This window comes from Pleurodeles waltl, chromosome 3_2, assembly GCF_031143425.1.
Source record: "Pleurodeles waltl isolate 20211129_DDA chromosome 3_2, aPleWal1.hap1.20221129, whole genome shotgun sequence".
Classification (NCBI taxonomy): Eukaryota; Metazoa; Chordata; class Amphibia; order Caudata; family Salamandridae; genus Pleurodeles; species Pleurodeles waltl.
In genome coordinates this window covers 71,758,957-71,778,900 of record NC_090441.1, presented here as the reverse complement: position 1 = coordinate 71,778,900, position 19,944 = coordinate 71,758,957, and the positions used below count along the sequence as shown (strand labels likewise).

The 19,944-nt window shown below is 43.6% G+C and overlaps 1 protein-coding gene across 2 annotated transcripts in view; it reads right to left on the bottom strand.

The window, feature by feature from the left end:
• Window positions 1–19,944, bottom strand: part of FKBP6 (FKBP prolyl isomerase family member 6 (inactive)) — a 162,871-nt gene that overhangs the window by 30,670 nt on the left and 112,257 nt on the right. The gene's annotated exons all lie outside the window — the stretch shown is intronic.

Genomic DNA, 19,944 nt, shown 5'->3' with positions numbered 1-19,944 from the left:
GGAAAATCTTTTGAGCAATGCAGGCAGAGAGAGCACTAGCTTGCTGATCGGTCAAATGAGCTAAGAACATGCGCTCATCAGGAAGCATGATATTTCAAATCTTTTTGTAACATAACTATTAATTCAGCTTAGCTTCTGAGCTTGCCTTTCTTAGTTTAGTCATGTTTTGTACCTGGGGTAAAACACATGCACAGCATAAAGATGCAGGCAGGTGTGTGATTAAGAGGGAATTACATGTACATATTCAAGCTTAGTTATTTTAGGACAAATAAAATCACTTTGTGGGTAAAATATTTAACCTATAGCGTGGTTCTAAAGTAAACAGAATGTGACTGATTCCACCAGCTGTAGTTTAAAATAAAAAAACTGCCACTTTCTAAAGCACACAGAATATTAACAGCATTTTGAGTACCCATCACAGTAAGTTGTAGGCCAAAATATAGCACAGCTTCAAACCTTCCCTGTACTAGGGTCCATGCTACACCTGCTACAATGCTGCTCTCGTTTCATGAGTCTGAGTGACCAGAGACCTAGACCCTCATTACGAGGCTGGCTGTCAGACCGCTAGCCTCACAATGGCGGTCTGACCATTGCAGACAGGGCGGTCTGACCGCCCCATTATGACCCTAGCTGATTGAAATAGTATATACAGAGCCAACTTCCTACAAAGTAAGAAATAGTGTGCACAGAGTCCAAGGGTTCCCCTTAGAGGTAAGATAGTGTCAAAATTAGATACTTCTAATGCTCTATTTTGTGGTAGTGTGGTCAAGCAGTAGGCTTATCAGAGGGTAGTGTTAAGCATTTGTTGTACACACACAGTCAATAAATGAGGAACACACTCAAAGACTTACTACAGGCCAATAGGTTTTTATATAGAAAATGAAAATGTCACTTACCCAGTGTACATCTGTTCGTGGCATCAGTCGCTGTAGATTAGCATGTTTTGCATAGCTCGCCATCTGGTGTTGGGCCGGAGTGTTACAAGTTGTTTTTCTTCGAAGAAGTCTTTCGAGTCACGGGACCGAGTGACTCCTCCTTTTGTCTCCATTGCGCATGGGCGTCGACTCCATCTTCGATTGTTTTTCCCCGCAGAGGGTGAGGTAGGAGTTGAATTGTAGTAATAGTGCCCATGCAATGGATTGACTAAGTATGTACCTATTTAAGGTTGAGATGATATATATACAAATAGTTGAAGGTAACTTCGGAACTGCTACAGGCTCCCGGGGAGGCGGGTGGGCACATGCGAATCTACAGCGACTGATGCCACGAACAGATGTACACTGGGTAAGTGACATTTTCAGTTCGATGGCATTTGTCGCTGTAGATACGTATGTTTTGCATAGACTAGTAAGCAGTTATCTCCCCAAAAGCGGTGGCTCAGCCTGTAGGAGTGGAAGTAGTTTGAAATAATGTTCTTAATACGGCTTGACCTACTGTGGCTTGTTGTGCGGATAACACGTCTACACAGTAGTGCTTGGTGAATGTGTGAGGCGTAGACCATGTGGTTGCCTTACATATTTCTTGCATTGGGATGTTTCCTAGAAAGGCCATGGTAGCACCTTTCTTTCTGGTTGAGTGTGCCCTTGGTGTAATGGGCAGCTGTCGTTTAGCTTTAAGGTAGCATATTTGGATGCATTTAACTATCCATCTGGCTATACCTTGTTTTGATATTGGGTTTCCTGCATGAGGTTTTTGAAATGCAATAAATAGTTGTTTAGTCTTTCTGATGTTCTTTGTTCTGTCAATGTAATACATCAATGCTCTTTTGACATCTAATGTATGTAGTGCCCTTTCAGCTACGGTATCTGGCTGTGGAAAGAACACTGGAAGTTCCACTGTTTGATTTAGATGGAACAGTGAAATAACCTTTGGCAAAAATTTAGGATTAGTCCTTAGGACGACCTTATTCTTGTGTAGTTGTATAAAAGGTTCCTGTATCGTAAACGCCTGAATCTCGCTTACTCTTCTTAGGGAAGTAATGGCGATGAGAAATGCCACCTTCCAGGTTAGGAACTGTATTTCGCAGGAGTGCATGGGTTCAAATGGTGGACCCATAAGTCTAGTTAGGACAACATTTAGGTTCCATGAAGGAACAGGTGGTGTTCTTGGTGGTATAATTCTCCTAAGGCCCTCCATGAATGCTTTAATGACTGGTATCTTATATAGGGAAGTTGAATAGGTAGTCTGCAGGTATGCAGATATTGCTGCAAGGTGTATTTTAATGGAAGAGAAAGCCAGGTTAGATTTTTGTAAGTGAAGCAAGTAACCCACTACATGTTCTGGAGTTGTGTGTAATGGTTGTATTTGATTAATATGGCAGTAGCAAACAAACCTCTTCCATTTACTTGCATAGCAGTGCCTGGTGGATGGCCTTCTGGCTTGCTTTATGACTTCCATACATTCTTGGGTAAGTTGTAAGTGCCCGAATTCTAGGATTTCAGGAGCCAGATTGCTAGATTCAGCGATGCTGGATCTGGGTGTCTGATCTTTTGGTGGTGTTGTGTCAACAGATCTGGCCTGTTGGGCAATTTGATGTGGGGTACTACTGATAGGTCTAGCAGCGTTGTGTACCAGGGTTGCCTTGCCCAAGTTGGTGCTATTAATATGAGTTTGAGTTTGTTTTGACTGAGTTTGTTTACCAGGTAAGGAAGGAGAGGGAGAGGAGGAAAAGCGTAACCAAATATCCCTGACCAGTTCATCCATAGGGCATTGCCTTGGGACTGTTTGTGTGGGTATCTGGATGCGAAGTTTTGGCATTTTGCGTTCTCCTTCGTCGCAAACAAGTCTATTTGAGGTGTTCCCCAGAGTTTGAAATAGGTATTCAGAATTTGGGGGTGAATTTCCCATTCGTGGACCTGTTGGTGATCTCGAGAGAGATTGTCTGCGAGTTGATTTTGGATCCCTGGTATAAATTGTGCTATTAGGCGAATTTGGTTGTGAATTGCCCAACGCCAAATTTTTTGTGCTAGCAGGCTTAACTGCGTGGAGTGCGTCCCCCCTTGCTTGTTTAGATAATACATTGTTGTCATGTTGTCTGTCTTGACGAGAATGTATTTGTGAACTATTATTGGTTGGAAAGCTTTTAGTGCTTGAAAAACTGCTAGAAGTTCTAGGTGATTTATATGCAGTCTTGTTTGATGTACGTTCCATTGTCCTTGTATGCTGTGGTGATCGAGGTGTGCTCCCCACCCTGTCATGGAAGCATCTGTTGTTATTACGTATTGTGGCACTGGGTCTTGGAAAGGCCGCCCTTTGTTTAAATTTATGTTGTTCCACCACAGAAGCGAGAGGTAAGTTTGGCGGTCTATTAACACCAGATCTAGAAGATGACCCTGTGCTTGAGACCACTGTGATGCTAGGCACTGTTGTAAGGGCCTCATGTGCAGTCTTGCGTTTGGGACAATGGCTATGCATGAAGACATCATGCCTAGGAGTTGTAATACCATCTTTGCTTGTATCTTTTGTGTTGGATACATGCGTTGTATGATGGTGTTGAAATTTTGAATTCTTTGGGGACTTGGAGTGGCTACTCCTTTTGTTGTGTCTATTATGGCTCCTAGGTATTGTTGTACCTTGCACGGCAGAATGTTGGATTTTGTGAAGTCGACGGTGAACCCTAGTTTGAAGAGGGTTTGTATGATCTGATTTGTGTGATTTGAGCACTCTATTAACGAATGGGCCTTGATTAGCCAGTCGTCTAGATATGGGAACACATGTATTTGCTGCCTTCTGATGTGTGCAGCGACTACCGCTAGACATTTGGTAAAGACTCTTGGTGCGGTTGTTAATCCGAAAGGCAGTACCTTGAATTGGTAATGTATTCCTTTGAATACAAACCTTAGGTATTTCCTGTGCGATGGGTGTATTGGTATATGGAAATACGCGTCCTTGAGGTCTAAAGTTGACATGTAGTCGTGTAGTTTTAGCAATGGTAATACTTCTTGTAGTGTGACCATGTGAAAATGGTCTGATTTGATGAATGTGTTCACTATTCTGAGGTCTAGGATTGGTCTCAGCGTTTTGTCCTTCTTTGGTATCAGAAAGTACAGTGAGTAAACCCCTGTGTTTATTTGTGTGTTTGGCACTAATTCGATTGCATTCTTTTGCAATAGTGCCTGCACTTCTATCTCCAAGAGATTGGAATGATGATTTGTCAAATTTTGTGCTTTTGGTGGTATGTTTGGAGGGAATTGTAGAAATTCTATGCAATAACCATGTTGGATAATTGCTAGAACCCAAGTGTCTGTAGTGATTTCCTCCCATGCTTTGCAATAATGACTTATTCTTCCCCCCACTGGTGTCGTGTGGAGGGGATGAGTGACATGTGAGTCACTGCTTAGTAGTAGGGGTTTTGGGGCTTTGAAATTTTCCTCTATTCCTAGGGAATTGCCCTCCTCTATATTGTCCCCGAAAACCTCCTCTGTACTGTCCCTGGTAACTGGACGGTGTTGCCTGTGAGGTGCTGGCTTGTGTGCTCTGACCCCGAAACCCCCCTCTAAAGGGTGTTTTACGGAATGTGCTGTAATTCCCTCTGCTCTGCGGGGAGTAGAGTGCGCCCATGGCTTTAGCAGTGTCCGTGTCTTTTTTGAGCTTCTCAATCGCTGTGTCCACTTCTGGACCGAACAGTTCTTTTTCGTTAAAAGGCATATTGAGAACTGCTTGCTGAATCTCTGGTTTAAATCCAGACGTTCGGAGCCATGCATGCCTTCTGATAGTTACAGATGTATTAATTGTCCGTGCAGCTGTATCTGCAGCGTCCATGGAAGAGCGGATTTGGTTGTTGGAAATGGTCTGTCCCTCCTCAACCACTTGTTTTGCCCTATTTTGTAGGTCCTTGGGCAGATGGTCAATGAGATGTTGCATCTCAACCCAATGGGCTCTGTCATAGCGCGCAAGTAGTGCCTGGGAGTTAGCGATGCGCCACTGGTTTGCAGCTTGTGCTGCGACTCTTACCAGCTGCATCGAACTTGCGGCTTTCTTTATCTGGGGGTGGTGCATCTCCAGATGTGTGAGAGTTGGCCCTTTTCCTAGCTGCTCCTACAACGACAGAGTCTGGTGGCAGCTGTGTAGTGATGAAAGCCGGGTCTGTAGGAGGCGCCTTATACTTTTTTTCCACTCTTGGTGTGATTGCCCTGCTTTTGACCGGCTCCTTAAAGATTTCTTTTGCGTGCCGGAGCATACCAGGGAGCATAGGCAGGCTTTGGTAGGAGCTGTGGGTGGAGGAGAGTGTGTTGAATAAAAAGTCATCCTCGACCTGTTCTGAGTGGAGGCTTACATTGTGAAATTGTGCTGCTCTAGCCACCACTTGAGAATACGCAGTGCTGTCCTCTGGTGGAGATGGCTTCGTAGGGTATGCCTCCGGACTGTTATCTGACACTGGGGCGTCGTATAAGTCCCATGCGTCTTGATCTTGGTCACCCTGGCTCATGGTGGTGTGAGCTGGGGAATGTGATGGAGTTTGTGCTGGTGAGACGTTAATCACAGGTGGAGGAGAGGGTGGTGGGGTAACTTTTTTCACCACTTTTGTTTGTGGTGTCTGTTCAGTTTGGAACTCCAATCTTCTCTTTCTTCTAATAGGGGGAAGGGTGCTTATTTTTCCTGTCCCCTGCTGTATGAAAATACGCTTTTGCGTATGGTCTACATCAGTTGAGTGTAGCTCTTCCTCAAACCTATGCTTTTGCATTTGGGAGGTTAGCGAGTGCTCTTCTGTATAAGAGCCTGAAACTGGGTCGGTTGCAGTTTGTTTTGGCACCGAAACCCTGTCTGCATCTTTTTTCGGCTCCGAGGTGACTTTTTTCTTTTTCGGGGCCGAAACATCTCGGCGTCGATCTTCTTCGGTGCCGCTGTCTCGGCGTCGAGCCGTGTCTACACCGGTATCTCGGTGTCGATGCTTGTTTCCAGCACTTTCTCGGTCCCGAGAAGGCTGCGTGCCGGTGTCTCGACCGGAGTCGGACGATCTCGGCACTGTTTGGGCCTTTTTCGGTGCCGACGGTCGGTCACCGAATTTATGGGTCGAGCCATGGCCTGGTGGCAGTGGCATCCCCTGGGCCTTGTAAATCTTCTTCTGAGTGGCTTTCGACGTCTTACTCACGGTTTGTGTATCGTCGAATCCTTCGGAGTCCGATTCTTGGATCGAAAAGGTTCCCTCCTCTTCTTGTTCCTCGAACTCCCGGTGGGCTGTCGGCGCGGACGCCATCTGAAGTCTTCTGGCTCGACGGTCTCGGAGTGTTTTTCGGGACCGGAACGCACGACAGGCCTCGCAAGTGTCTTCACTGTGCTCAGGTGACAGGCACAGGTTACAGACCAAGTGTTGGTCTGTATAGGGGTATTTATTGTGGCATTTGGGACAGAAACGGAACGGGGTCCGTTCCATCGGCGTTCTTCTGCACGCGGTCGGGCCGACCAGGCCCCGACGGGGGATCGAAAAACTACCCCGAAGGGCACCGGAGCTCTTCGATCTTCGATGCGGTGTTGAATCTAACTACGCCGATCCCGAACGCAACAATACCGACGAAAATCTTCCGAAATTAGCTATCTTTCTGTTCCGAAACTCGGAGCGACAGGAACACGTCCGAACCCGATTTCGGAAAAAAAACAATCGAAGATGGAGTCGACGCCCATGCGCAATGGAGGCAAAAGGAGGAGTCACTCGGTCCCGTGACTCGAAAGACTTCTTCGAAGAAAAACAACTTGTAACACTCCGGCCCAACACCAGATGGCGAGCTATGCAAAACATGCGTATCTACAGCGACAGATGCCATCGAACATATATTTTCTTAAGTTTATTTTAAGAACCACAAGTTCAAGATTTGAAGTAAATATGTAAAATGCAAGGTACTCCACACAGGTAACTTAGGAATTTTGAGTTAAAGCAATATCATATACAGTCTGTTAAAATGCCAATAAGCTATTTTAAAAGTAGACACGAGTGCAAAAATAAATCAACAGTTCCTGGAGGAGGTAAGTAATGGTTAGATTGTGAGGTAAGTAAGACACTTACAAGTCTCAGTTCCTGGGCATAGGCAGCCCACTGTTGGGGGTTCAGGGCAACCCCAAAGTTACCAGACCAGCAGCTCAGGGCCGGTAAGGTGCAGAGGTCAGAGAGGGGCCCAAAACACATATGCGGCTATAGAGAACAGGGGTGCTCCGGTTCCAGTCTGCCAGCAGGTAAGTACCCGCGTCCTCGGGGGCAGACCAGGGGGGTTTGTAGAGCACTGGGAGGGGGGGGGGGGGTGGTGTACACAAGTAGGCACACAAAACATACCTTCAGCGGCACAGGGGCGGCCGGGTGCAGTGTGCAAAGCAGGCGTTGGGTTTTAGATAGGAAACAATGGAGAGATCCGGGGTCACTAACGGTGCAGACAGGCACGGGGGCTTCTTGGGACAGCCACCACCTGGGCTAGGCAGTTGGTTGCCTGGGGGGTCACTCTTGCACTGAGGTTCAGTTCCTTCAGGTCCTCGGGCTGCAGGTGCAGTGCTTGGTCCAGGAGTCAGTTCCCTTGTTACAGGCAGTCAAGGTCAGGGGGGTCGTCTCGGGCTACTCACGGGGTCGCAGTCGCCGGGAGTCCTCCCTGTGGTGTTTGTTCTCTGGATGTTGAGCCGGGGGCGTCGGGTGCAGAGTGTGAAGTCTCACGCTTCCGGCGGGAAGAGTGAGTTCTTTGGAAGTTGCTTCTTTGTCGCAAAGATGTAGCTGTTGTTGGGCAGAGCCGCTGCTCACGGAAGTTTCTTGGTCCTGGGGGTTAGGGCAGTCCTCAGAGGCTTCAGAGGTCACTGGTCCCTGGTCCCTATTTGATGCGTAGCTGGTTGCAGGTTTTCGACTCTGGAGACAGGCCGGTAGGGCTGGGGCCAAAGCATTTGTCGTCGTCATCAGTCGTCTCTGCAGGCTTGTAGGTCAGCAGTCCTCCTTTGTAGTTCAGGTTGCAGGAATCTGATTTCTTGGGTTCTGAGGTGCCCCTAAATACTAAATTTAGGGGCGTGTTTAGGTCTGGGAGGGCAGTAGCCAATGGCTACTGTCCTGGAGGGTGGCTACACCCTCCTTGTGCCTCCTCCCTGTGGGGAGGGGGGCACATCCCTAATCCTATTGGGGGAGTCCTCCAAAACTAAGATGGGGGATTTCTAAAGGCAGGGGTCACCTCAGCTCAGGGCACCTTAGGGGCTTTCCTGACTGGTGGGTGACTCCTCCTTGTTTTCCTAATTATCTCCTCCAGCCTTGCTGCCAGAAGTGGGGGCAGCGGCCGGAGGGGCGGGCATCTCCACTAGCTGGGGTGCCCTGGGGCGCTGTAACAAAAGGGGTGAGCCTTTGAGGCTCACCACCAGGTGTTACAGTTCCTGCAGGGGGAGGGGAGAAGCACCTCCACCCAGTACAGGCTTTATTACTAGCCACAGAGGGACAAATGCACTCCCCCCATGTGGCCAGCAACTTGTCTAAGTTGTGGCAGGAACTTGTCAGCCTACACTAGTAGTCGGATTGGTATTCGGGGGCATCTGTAAGATGCCCTCTGGGTGCATGTTACAATAAATTGCACACTGGCATGCGTGTGCATTTATTGTGCTGAGAAGTTTGATACCAAACTTCCCAGATTTCAGTGTAGCCATTATGGAACTGTGGAGTTAGTGTTTGACAAACTCCCAGACCATATACTCTTATGGCTACCCTGCATTTACAATGTCAAAGGTTTTGCTTAGACACTGTAGGGGCATAGTGCTCATACACATATGCCCTCACCTGTGGTATAGTGCACACTGCCTTAGGGCTGTAAGGCCTGCTAGAGGGGTGACTTACCTATGCCACAGGGAGTGTGAGGTTGGCATGGCACTCAGAGGTCATAATGAGGGCCTTATTGTTTACATATCAGTAGGCTTACAAGCCGCCCACAACATACCATTGGTTGTTTTTATAGTTACTCATTTGCAATTTTTTTAACTGCTTAGCTCCCATAGGCTTCCCTTCTTGCATTAGCTCCTCCCTGAAGCGCGGACCAAGTACATGTGTTATAACTTATTTTTATCCTTGTCTTTTTACAACACACTATTGTTTTTAAGTGTAGGTGGTTTGTTATCATTCCTGGCTGTGCAATGCCCTTTCCTACTTTTAACAGGCATAGAGCGTCATATTTATGTTGTTGTAATACTATCTGTTGTTCTCTATTGCTGTTACTTACACCAACCCCACACCACTCTGTTACCCCACTACACCACCTTTTTCAACTCTACACCACTCCTCCAAACCAGTCTACTGAACACGGAACTCATGCCACTCACATCACTCCTCTCTAAGTCACTCTACTCAATGCCACTCAACAGCACTCTACTACACTCTAAGTTACTGTATGCCACCCTATTCTACGCCACTCCATGCCACTTTATGCCACCCCACTCCATACAATGCTACTCTATTCCTTACACTCTACACCATGCTACTCTATGCCAGAATTCAACACCCTGCTAACCTACACCACTCTATGCCACTCCACTCTATGCCAGTCTATGCCACTACATTCTACCCTATACCACTCAATGCCACTTCACCTTCAACCCACTCTATTCCAGGCATGTCTATTCTATGCCACTCTACAAAACTTCACTCAATGCCAGTCTACGCCACTCCATGACACCCTTTTAAAAACTCTACGCCACTCTGCCCCTCTATGCCACTGTGTGCTGCCATAGGCCACTTTACTGTCCTCCACTCCACATCACTCTATGCTATGCCACTCCACGCCGGTATACACCACTCTACATCACTCCACACCAATCTCCTTCACTCTCCTCTATGGCACTCGACTCTCCACTAGGCCTCACCACTAACTTTTAGCTACGCTGCTGTACAACATGCATACAAGACACTGGAAAAGCCAATGGTTCTCACATATGCAAGGCCTATTGGCTGTGCCAATGCATTTTTTTTTCCTGAACACATATGCCACAAAAAGAAAAATGCAAATTTAAACCTAAACAGGTCTACTGCCTGCTTGCGTTAAAAATGTTAAATTTAAAATACATTGGGCCATTTTACTGGCGATTTGTTTGTTTAAATAAACCTTTTAGTTGGGATATGCATTTTATTATAATTAGTATTAATATTTGTGAAGGGGGCACAAGAATAAATCATTGCACAACCAAGCACTCATAGCTCAGGCAGCTACAATGTTAAATACTTCATAACTTTTTTTAAAGTAGGATAATAAAATCACTATAACTGAGCACCTAAAGTCCAAGCAAAAGAAACTGGATTTAACAAAAATATACAAAATAAAATAAAACAGCATACTTTTCAGCAGCTTTGTCACTGAAGAGAAAGGAAGTATTTTTAGGCGGGTGTGAACAATGTGCAGTTTGTGAAGTCAATCAAAGTGAACTGAGTCAATGTTAAAAGTGGATTGACAAACTGCTCCAGGCCGTATGCTGGAGTAGGCGGAAGCTAAATTTTAATGACAATTTAACAGATCAATGGATAAAGCCCTCTGACAAAAAGCTATGCCTAGTATGCATATTATGAATTATTTTGGGAAAAACCAATAACCTGCAAAGGAATTAAATCTACCTCAACGGCCAGACCTAAATACTTTATTTTTATTTTTTATTTTTAACAAAGGAATGATCGCTTAATGAACTCGGTTTCAAGAGTCTTCACAGCACTGGCAGGGGATAATGCTCATGACACCTCAAGAAGTATAGCTGCTTTGCTTTTTAGTGAATGAAGGTGTAACCATGGAAGGTGGGATATCGAATACTAAATGAACCAGACTGTCATGTTCATTTAGAAATCAATATACCAGCAGCCAATATACAAACCACCTATGTGACAGCAGCTTCATAGGCTTGCCATCAGTGTCACGCTGCTGCTGATCCCAAAATGGAAATTCCTAAATTCTATTCATAATAACCAGATCAATATCTGTCACGCATCTATGGATGGAGCACTACATCCACTGGTGCAAGCAGAGGGACCTGCTCCTACAGAAGCCATTTGTAAATCTTCCAGTATTCATGTATCACTCACTTTCATCCAGCCCACCTGAGGAACCATTGAGGCTCGATCAGTGCTGAGCCCTCCCTGCTCTGGAATAATCAAATGGCGCAACACCATTTTGGTTTCGAAAGCTTTTTTTAAAAATAAAAAAAAGTAAGTCTCATCAAGTTAGTTCTGAAAGAACACAACTCATCTAATGAGATAATGAGAACACTGTGAAATTGAAACACTCTTGGATGGGACAAACACAAGAACAGGAAACAATGTCATCAAATCAGACCGGGAAGCCAGAGAGACAGCAAGGCATCCAATCATGAGCAAGAGGCTGACCTAAAGTCCATTCAAAGTAAATGATACATATTTGAAACAATACGTCTGCCAAGAAACAGCTAAAGCTCCCTGTTTCGGAGACAAGAAAAACAAGCATTTTCAATGCAACGGGTCTTGCAGTTGCTCGAGTTAGAGCTATTAGCGTTGTAAACTCCTAACCGGACTTGAAACACTGCGCGATCGCGGTGAAATTCAAAACTGAAAAACCGAGCACGATTGCTCTATGTAAACCCCAGCGAGATCACGCTGTGTGGAAAATAAACAGATAAAGTAGTCCAGAAACCAGGCTGAAAATATGGAGCCTCGAATGGTTTCAGTAGTTTACCGGTGCTGTGTAGGTGGGCTAAACACCGGAAAAGGCATGACGTATGCATGCCTTTCACAAATGAAAGCAAGCAGTTTTTAAAAGGCATGCCCAGGTTTTAAAAGGCATGCCCACGAGCCAATGAAAGTGACTGACTTGACATGGGCGTGGTTGGGAGCCCAAAGAGAGATTACAGCCCATTAAAAATGATGCTGTATCATTCCCTAGGCAAAGCCAATGGGTCAAAAAGACAAGATCTATCAAATTTACGAATTCTTGTTTTTGTAGCTTTCTGTGCGTGGTTCCAACATCGCAACTCTATTGCTAGTTGCTTGCTGTGTTTATGATCCTCTTGTGTGCTACTGATTCCGCCATAATATCTTAACAGTAAAATTAGTAGAGATCAAAAAAGGCAATATGAAGAAGTGTGGGAAAAGGCCACAATGTAAGCATCTACAGTCTCTGTTGCTGGGGCTCCCTTTATTACTCATATTCAGCTTACATCTTTCTCTGTAGCTGTGAGACGACAACGTTTTGGGTGCACTCCACCACATTTTGCTGGGGTTTTATTTATGTCGTTGGCTCAATATTAACTTGAGTTCTTATGTGGTATATCTGTTTTGTGTTTGTGGAGAAACTTGAGTGCCTTTGTTCCATGTGTGCATGATGAGTGCGGCTGAAGGATGCTCAGAGTGATGTTAACAGCGCAGTATCTTATTTCTTTAAGTTGAGGGCAGTGTTAACTTACACTACTGCTATTTGTGCTGTTATTCCTCTAGGAGTGAAGCGGCACTGCTGCTGATTATACTTGTCTGTTTTGAGGACCAAGCAGTAGGTTGCACTGTTTCTGCCCGTACAGTACCAGCTCTGTGAGCATAGAAACATTGCACTAGACTGGTGTTTTTAAGTATCTTATAGTATGTTTCAATCTTGCACTGAAGGAATTTGGGATCACATGTACAAAGCCTTTTTTGAGGTCGCAAACAGGCCTATTTGTACCAAACCCAAATGGTGATTCGGTAACCGGTTATCGAATCGCAATTCAGGTTTGCAATTCGATATTAGGAAGGGGCATCTTGAGAGTGTCCTTTTCTAATACTGAATCGCAGTGGTATGTATGAATGTTTTGGAACCGAAATGCAGTCACACAACATTTGCATTTTACCACCAATTTCAAATTGGTGGTAACCCATTCGCAAATTGGAAGGGTTCCCCAAGGGACCCCTTCCCTTCTGTGAATGTTTGTAAAAGTATTTTTGAAGAGCAGGCATTGGTTCCAAGCACCACTGCCTACTCCCCAAAAATTAAAAGAATTTTTTTTTTTTTTTTTTTTTTTTTTTTAAACGCATACCGTTTTCCTTTAAGGGAAATGGGCTGCATTGAAAAAAAAAAAAGATTGCTGTATTTAAAAGCAGTCACAAACTGTGTTCTGCTGAACCCAGGAGGCCACCATCCTTGTGATTTTAGCAATTTCCTAATGGGTTGCAAACCGAGACCTACCTCATTAACCCCTTCTATGCCACAAAATAAATTCTCATCCCACATACAATGTGCCAAATCCACATTGAAAAATTGCACAGTAACATTATTTATCTTGAAAATGAGATGATTGGTGTGTCAGTTGCACTTAAAGAACAGTGATCACATAAATTCAGTGAAAATGTGGGACGACAAAACTAAACTCCAGCTCTATTCCTTTGTTGCATTTCGTTATCTGTGTGTAACTGAATCCAAGACAGGATTCCCAAATTCTCTCTTCTAACACTGCACCAAAACAATTTATTGTGCTTCAGATTCTCGAAATATAACGAGCAAGTGATATAAAATGACCTAATTCACGGAAAGTATGAATGTCTCATTTTGTTTAAAAAAAAAAAAAAACTCAATTGTGTAGTGTAAGATCGTTTGTAAACCAACCATACCTGTGTGTTTAAATGCGCACCTCTATAACTCAAAATAACCCATTTTAAGGCCATTGAAGAAAGGAGGAACAGCATCCTAATATTGTCTAAAATGCATAAGAATGCATCGTGTCTTTTATGTAACAGTAAACACGGCATAGGACGGTGTGTAGTGTAAAACGTCATTCACAAGCACTTCATTGTGATGTAGGCACGCCTACATCAAAGTCCACAGGAGGCAACCTAACTATAATAAAATGTAGTTAGAAATAATCTTGACCTATTGGAAAGCAGTGTGCGCTGTTGAGAACAAAAAAGGAACAGAATTATGCATGTTAATTAACTACTTTGCGATTGCAAAAAACTGCAAAACGTCTTTGCAAAATGGCTGAAGTATAGAAAAATAAAATGAGAGAATCAATTAAGATGTATAAAATTTAAGATACATAGTAAATATCTAGAAGATAGGTTTAAGATGCAATAATGAGTGACAACAAACCTAGCTCAATATACTTCATGCCTGCAACCTCATCTCCAGAACAGGACTGCTGGGAAATAACTTGTAATTTGCCACAAGCTTAGACTAGTGTTTGCAAATCGTTTGTCATTTCGAATCAGTGCACAAAATAAAGAAGAGGAATGCTGTGCAGGTGGCATATATAATGGTTATAAAAATCTCCAGTAATAAGAGTTTTTTGCATGGATGCAAAATACCGGGTCAAATATACTTTACATAAAATAAAATGTCAAATATAATTTACTTTATAAATGATTAGCAATGCAAGTTTACAAACAATGCTATTTTTGTAGTAAATACATTGACTGTTCCTGACTGAGCTGACAGCTTCTGCCCTAAATAGTGAAGTCTCCAATATTTAAAAAGGTACAAATACATTGTTCTGGAATCTAATAGAAAAGATTCCTGCAGATGTAGGTGGTTGTTTTTGCACAGGGGTGGAATATTTATTTTAGTCAATGTACACAGGACTAGGGAATATTCCGTAATACGAAGATCAGTATAAACCTTATAGCTATACATCTCAGACATAAGGTGAGTAATTGACACCCACTTGTTGTGTCTAGGACTTGGAAGCTCAAGACAGACTTGGAAGACTGCGAGAGTGGTTGTGTTAGAGAAGGTCCCTTTGGGATCCTTTACCGTTGTTTGGAGTGGGATGGCATCATGGCACAATTTAAACAAATGTTTATTAATATGTATGTACTGCACAGACAGTGACTGAATATACATTACCTGGCAATTCTGTGAGTAGGTCTCACCTTGGTGTGATGTGTATAACATATGCAGTAGTGTGGGCTGAAGAGAGGTGACAGCCGGGCCCCTATGCTGATCACGCACATTGTGGAACACGTGTATTTCACATTCGCTATTTATAAAAAGCATTCCTTTAAGTCAAACCTAGACTGCACGCACTGAAAAGATAACGCTGGAAACTAAAAAGCTTTTCGTGTGTTTTTGTCAAAAGAAAGATGTCTGGTGTTGAAAACGCACCACCTTTTCATTGGACAATTGTTAGCGCAGTCAGAGAATTCATGCGCATTACTCTTTTACGATCATAAATTGAATGTCCGTGAGCCCAAAATGTAGCCCTAAATTAGGATACTTCCCTTTTTCCGCATAGCATGCAAATCCAAGACAAGTAATCTCCTACATGGATAGCGCTTCCTCATGGAAGAAGGGGCGGCATTACAGCGCTTATGTGCTCACAATTCATTCACACATGTTCTAAGTACGAAACAACGACACAAAATATACATTCATGTTAGAGCTAATAGCGTTGTAAACGTAGACGGCAAAAGTGCAATTATCTACGTAACCGGAAAAAATGCACTAACTGTGTAACAGGGTCGATATTATGCAACGCGCTCGACTTCTGCCAAGCGAGATCGCCCTGCAAAAATAGAGAAAAAGTAGTCCACGAACCGGATGGAAAACAGTGAGCCTCGCATATTTTCAGTACTTGGCCGGGGCGCTTGAGGAGGGCTAACCACCGGAAAAGGCATGACATACGCGTGCCTTCCACTAATGAAAGCAAGCCGATTTTAACAGGCAAGCCCACGAACCAATGAAAGCCACTGACGTGATGTGGACGGGGCTCCGAGCCCTTTTTAATTCCTAAAGCGTCTCGCTAGCGAAACGCATGCGCAAGCGCATGGGACGCAGGCTCTACCCTAAACAGCTCAGTCCTGCCAGCACTGTCATTTACAGATGAAGAAAATGAATACTATATTCAAATAAAATTGTTAATTCAGTACTCATGCCACATGAAGAATAAAAAGAGTATCCCGAAATTAAATACACTGCATTAAATCTCCTGAGATTAAAGACCAACGGCCTGATTTAGAGTTTGGCAGAGAAGGTACTCCATCACAACTGCAAAGAAGTACCCTCTACACCAAACTAAGGATTTGCACGCCTCAGTCAGGCAGATAGCTTGTCACTGACATACTTCTCCAACAGCCCGATGGAGTGAGGGCCATTGGTGGTTTGGGCATTTGACTGCCTGCACGATTTAGTGTGAGCTGTCAAATGGCCAGTTTTCACAATCGTCATATAGACAGTTTTCGCTATCTGACACTGTCAAGTATGACACCCATACATGGGAGAAAACTCCCATGGTGTGAGGGTCAATCATTTTACTATTTTCACAAACAAAATCCTGCTTTGGGATTTTGTTTTTGAAAATATATTTTTTTTTAAGTCTGATGGGTGCTACTGACTTGTTGACAGAGACGCCAGTCAATCTTTTACAAGAAACGCTGTGATGGTGGTTCCTGCCTGTGTAAGAAATGTCCACTGAGGTGGCAGGCATCCTTAAATTTGGGGTGCAGGCAACAGTGTAATTTACTTAATCGCCACGATGGAGTAATAATAGTGCTCTGAAGTCTAACCCAGCCCCAAAGTAATTAATTGATCCAAAATATTAAAGATCCATTTAGAAACATAAAAGAAAATCTAAGGCACCTCTGAAAAGATAATTTATATCAGACATGCCAAAAGGCCAATGTTATTGAAAATCTACTGCATAAACACTAAACAATTATTTGCAGTCACATCCCTGCACAAGACATGCTGACACCTTCGGTTCTGATCTTGAATCTTCAATTGTTCTTTGTGTCCCTACCTGTAAAGGCTAAAGCTAGACACTGGCTGTGAGGGAGTTTCTACCTCCTAGTGCCATCCTTGACGCTTGTCCTTGGTACTCAAAGCTAGGTACCCAAAGAGAGTAGCAAGAATACTAAACTGAAGTGCAATTTTAAGTCTGAACGTGGGGCACCAGCGAGGGAACCGTAGTATCCACGCAGGATACTGACCAATAACTACAGACTGTCTCTGGACCTCAAGAAAGTGGCCTACTCTCATACCATAATAAAAATAAGGTGGCCACACCTGTTGGATTACTTTTTTCCTGTCTGCCATCTGGGAAGGAAGGCCGACTACTGGTAGCTCAGCGAAATCTATTGTGTTTTCTCTATGGCTTTACACAGAACAGAGAAACAATAGGAGTGCTGCATTGTGCTCTTAAAGGGGTAGCAGCGAATTTCCTGCACAGGCTCCAGTAAAAGTTGTATTTTTTGATAAATTCTAACCATTATGATCTGGAAGTATTCCAGATGAACGCTTGACTTAGTGATATGTACTGCTATGAACACAGTAATTATACCCGGGTTGCAGAACCATCCCAGCTACGCATAAAAAACAGTCTCTTACAAAACAGGGCAGGATGCTAGCTTAAAAGCGTAGCTTAAAAAGGTACATTCCTAGAGTCCAACAGCAAGATAGCAGCTCTTATTTACTCCTCAGTTATTTCTTACTTTAATAATTCCTGGTCTCCTTAAGTGTAATACTGTTGCTCTACCAATGCAGAGATCACCACAGGAATGAACTCAAACAAATGTACCTCCTCGGAGGCAGAATAAGGGGTAAGGATAGAAGTGGAAGACAGACTGAGTAACTTTGGGGCCAAGAGAAATATTTCACAAGGTCTGTTCTGGCACAGTTGGTGAGTGATGATGATGCAAATAAGAGGAAGACAGACATGAGCAGAAACAAACACCCAAAATGCTCGAGTCCCTCCAATGTATAATAAAAAGTAGGAGCAATAAGCCTAGCACATGGATGCCCAACATTCTATGCATGCTCAGTTACAGAGAAGAAAGGGAGAACCCCTCACTAGCAATTCTCACACGTAAGTGAAGGCATCAAGCATGCTCAAAAGTATTTGTATAGTCTTGATCCCCACCTGTTTAATCCCTTACATGCTTATGTCCTTCAAGAGGCCAAGGCTATTTCTGAACCACATGCTTTTAAACCTGTGGCAGGAAACCCTTGTTTGCTGTTATTTTGCCTGTGTAATACTGCACCCTATTTGCTTCCAAGCAAAGAACACATTTCCAGAAAAATGGCCTTCAACTACAGAATGAACACACAAAAAAAGCTAATCTCACTAGGATCATGGACAGTGAACCCTTAGACAGCCCAGCTTTATCACCAGCAAAACTGGTCATGATGTAAAGATGTGCACCTGGGGATGGAAAGTAACCCATGACAGCATGCTCCAGTTCAACAAGCCTCACAAAGTGCTGAGGGAGAAAGGAGCCCTCACACACCCAAAATCCAATACCTGTGTACAGTGAATTTTCAGAGTGCAGTGGTTCACATCCAAAGGAGAGTAAAGGGACCATCAGAATATAAGAAACCATCAGGCACACTGGCATGCTGAAGGGAAAATATGGATGACCAGGTTTCCAGTAATACTACCACCACGTGGTTGGATACAGGCCCTGGTTGCTAATCAGGTTTTGTACTAAACTTTTCACACACATTTAATACCCACAGCACGCTGCATTTAGCCATCTGCAGGAGCTGCTGGCCGTGGGGCAAATGCACCGCTGAGCATGAATGAAGGCATTGTATATGGTATAAGAGCCATGGTCTGCATGGTGGTCATGCATATTATGGACAGTGCTCTGAACCATAACTCGTGAACTTTAGTGTTTGTTCTGGTTTAATCTGTAACCATAACTCCACTTCAACTTTAAGTGAATTTCTTTAAATATACATCGAGATGTTCTAACACGAATAACTTCAGGGACATTAATGATGACATCACAAGTGACATCATTCATTACAACATGAACACCCTCACCATTAACATTGTTTGACCCATAACTTGTACCACTTAGGCTTTTGCAGTTTTGTATTAGCTGACCCATAACGAACCTTCAACTACGTTGCAGAGATCAACTTCAAGTTCATCACCACAGCAGAGCAAAACCCACAAGAGAAAAACAATTTACTGCTTCAGACAGCATGTTACAATTGCACAGGAAAGCAATTTCCCTTATAGTCTAAAGACCTCTTCAAGGTAATTTTACCTTATTGTACAAATCTGTCCCCTTGCACCTTAGTTACGGGTACATTACTCTCTTAAAACAACTGCTTGTGACAGAAATTACATGGCAAAAAAAATGGGAGTGTCAGAAGTTGCTAAAACAAAAAAATAAGTTACTTGCCTGTAACAGTAGTACTCCTGTATTGGCATCTTTCATATATTCTCATGCTTGAAACCTTCCCAGTCATGCACTATATAATTGGAAAGCTATACAGTATAATACACGTAGCCTATAATGACTACACACCATTCTCTTATCCACATCATATATTAAGAACCAAACTTCAGCCAATCAGGCGACAGCAACCTGCATAACACTCCCCACAGAGGCTAAACTCCCTCATTCTGGCACTAGTGGGGAAAATATAATCCCATGAGAATCCGGGGAGCCTCTACGGGGAGGTGTGTGTTTCAAATGTGAACTTATGAAACATGCCAAAACCAAAGAACTACAGTTACAGGTAAGTAACATTTTCATCTCCATTATTGGATATTTCAAGTATTCACACGCTTAAATCAGTATCGCTAGCAGTTAGAAGACATGCATAATTACAATGACAATAGCGGATGATAGGATAATAGAATAAGCAAAGGCTCACCTTACTGGAATAAATGATGCAACACTGCTTGGCCCACAGCCACATCACTCTGCACTGACTCCAGGCAGTAGTTTTGTGTGAACATGTGCCTGCCCTTTCATGTTGCCGCTCAACATACTTCCTCGAGAGATACACCAGCAGAAAAAGAGGTAGTCATAGAGACAGCTCTGAAAGGGTATACTAGTACCTTGTGCGTTCAAGGTCTTCCAGCCTTACTATGACATAGCTGGATAGCCACTGAAATCTATCCAGTGTACTCTGCATGGAAACTGGAAAACTTTCGATGGTGTCCATATTCAACCAGCACTGGTCCTTTTCCCTAAATTGTCTTATCTAATGTAAATAGAATTTCAGACATCTTTTAACATCCAAAATATAAAAGGAGCTTTCAGCAGCACCCTGCGGGTTTGAAAAGAATGTCTTC